Genomic DNA, 3,081 nt, shown 5'->3' on the forward strand with positions numbered 1-3,081 from the left:
ACTGTGTGCCACTAGTTTAATCAATGTATGTCTGCTTTGATGCATAATGAATGTAATTGACCAATATAATGAGTGCATTGCTATTGCTTATTTAAATGAAATACCTGTACATACTTTAATATTTGTGCTATTAAGATTTTAAGGAATAGTATGTTTAATATATATATATATATATATACAGTATATACATACACCGATCAGCCACAACATTAAAACCGCCTGCCTAATATTGTGTAGGTCCCCCACGTGCCGCCAAAACAGCGCCAACTCACATCTGAGAATAGCATTCTGAGATTATATTCTTCTCACCACAATTGTACAGAGCGGTTATCTGAGTTACCGTAGTTACAGAAATACTCAAACCAGCCCATCTGGCACCAACAATCATGCCACAGTCCAAATCACTGAGATCACATTTTTCCCCATTCTGATGGTTGATGTGAACATTAACTGAAGCTCCTCACCCGTATATGCATGATTTTATGCACTGCACTGCTGCCACACGATTGGCTGATTAGATAATCGCATGGATGATTGTTGGTGCCAGATGGGCTGGTTTGAGTATTTCCGTAACTGCTGATCTCCTGGGATTTTCACACACAACAGTTTCTAGAATTTATTCCGAATGGTGCCAAAAACAAAAAACATCCAGTGAGCGGCAGTTCTGTGGATGGAAATGCCTTGTTGATGAGAGAGGTCAACAGAGAATGGCCAGACTGGTTCGAAAGTCTACAGTAACTCAGATAACCGCTCTAATTGTGGTGAGAAGAATATCATGTCAGAATGCTATTCTGAGATGTGGGTTGGTGCAGTTTTGGCAGCACGAGGGGGACCTACACAATATTAGCCAGGCAGTTTTAATGTTGTGGCTGATCGGTGTATGTGTATGTATATATATATATATATATATATATATATATATATATATATATATATATATATATATATACAGCTCTGGAAAAAATTAAGAGACAACTGCAAAATTATCAGTTTCTCTGGATTTACTATTTATTGGTACGTGTTTGAGTAAAATGAATATTTTAGTTTTATTCTATAAAGTACTGACAACATTTCTCCCAAATAAAAATATTGTCATTTAGAGCATTCATTTGCAGAAAATGACAACTGGTCAAAATAACAAAAAAGATGCAGTGTTTTCAGACCTCAAATAATGCAAAGAAAACAAGTTCATATTCATTTTTAGACACCACAATACTAATGTTTTAACTTCAGAAATCAATATTTGGTGGAATAACCCTGATTTTCAATCACAGCTTTCATGCATCTTTGCATGCTCTCTGCCAGTCTTTCACATTGCTGTTGGGTGACTTTATGCCACTCCTGGTGCAGCTCGGCTTTGTCTGATGGCTTGTGGCCATCCATCTTCCTCTTGATCACATTCCAGAGGTTTTCAATGGGGTTCAGGTCTGGAGATTGGGATGGCCATGACAGGGTCTTGATCTGGTCTTGATCTGGTGCTCCTCCATCCACACCTTGATCGACCTGGCTGTGGCATGGAGCATTGTCCTGCTGGAAAAAATAATCCTCAGAGTTGGGGAACATTGTCAGAGCAGAAGGAAGCAAGTTTTCTTCCAGGATAACCTTGTACATGGCTTGAATCTGCCTGATTACAGCCTTGCTGAAGCACCCCCAGATCATCACCGATCCTCCACCAAATTTTACAGTGGGTGCGAGACACTGTGGCTTGAAGGCCTCTCCAGGTCTCCGTCTAAACATTAGATGACCAGGTGGAGGATCGGTGATGATCTGGGGGTTCTTCAGTAAGGCTGGTATGGGGCAGATTCGTCTTTGTGAAGGATGCATGAATCAAGCCACGTACAAGGTTATCCTGGAAGAAAACTTGCAATGTGAAAGACTGGTAAAGAGCATGCCAAGACATGAAAGCTGTGATTGAAAATCAGGGTTATTCCACCAAATATTGATTTCTGAACTCTTTCTAAGTTAAAACATTAGTAGGAAGCAGAGGAGCTGTTACCATCCACCAGGAGTCGGAGGACTTGCTGCCGTCCGCCAGGGGATGATCGGCTGTCGTCCGCCAGAGGGCGGAGGAGTGGCTGAGGACTAGGCAATGGCGTGTCCGTGGACCGTCGAGTGAGTTTTTCTCTCTCTCTCCTCTCTCTCTCTCTCTCTCTCTCTCTCTGTCTTTCCCTCTCCCCTCTCCCTCCCCTCGTCTCTCCCAGGGCTCCAGAGAGGCAGAGAATACCTGCCGGCAGAAGGACGGCTGGAAGGGCAACACCTAACCTCCAGGAAGGGAGGGGGTTTCCCTGGCCTGAATTGGGCGGTGGAGGAGAGTGATGAGGAGGAGGGTGTGGCCAGGCCGTGAGGACGCATGCCCGGCTCTGAATTGTCCTAATCAGCCGGGAGGGAGATAAAGACGAGCTGGAGGCGCCAGTTCAAGAGAAAGAGAGACATACGTGACCGCTGTGTGTGTGTGTGTGTCTGTGTGTTTATGTTTGTTTAAGTTGATTTATGTCATTAAAGTTATGTTTACTGTTCTGCTGGTTCCCACTTCCTCCATGCCCAACCTGAACCCTGTTACAAAAATAAAAATGTATATTTTACTCAAACACATACCTATAAATAGTAAATCCAGAGAAACTGATCATTTTGCAGTGGTCTCTTAATTTTTTCCAGAGCTGTATATACTGTATATTTATATCTTTATATATATATATATATATATATATATATATATATATATATATATATATATATATATATAATTTATTTTTTTGACTCTTAAATGTAATGTTTTAGATTTATTTATTCATGATTGAAAAAAAAAAAACATTTTGCCAATATAATGCCTTTGTAATTGTCACTTTAGTCAGTGAAGTTTGAAAACTGTAGTGCTTTATTTTACAGTATCATACACGCCATTGGAGAAAACGGAAACACATTAAGAGGTTATCTAGCTTCTCAGTTGTCATGTGCTATTGTTAGGATTTTGCCAACATATAGGTAATAGGTCAGTTTTAAATTACCACAACATCAGATAAAAAAAGCAATCTTTGCATCTTTGCTGCAGTAGGTGTGTGTGTGTGTGTGTGTGTGTGTGTG

Source organism: Myxocyprinus asiaticus, chromosome 8 (genome assembly GCF_019703515.2).
Source record: "Myxocyprinus asiaticus isolate MX2 ecotype Aquarium Trade chromosome 8, UBuf_Myxa_2, whole genome shotgun sequence".
In the NCBI taxonomy this organism is placed as follows: domain Eukaryota; kingdom Metazoa; phylum Chordata; class Actinopteri; order Cypriniformes; family Catostomidae; genus Myxocyprinus; species Myxocyprinus asiaticus.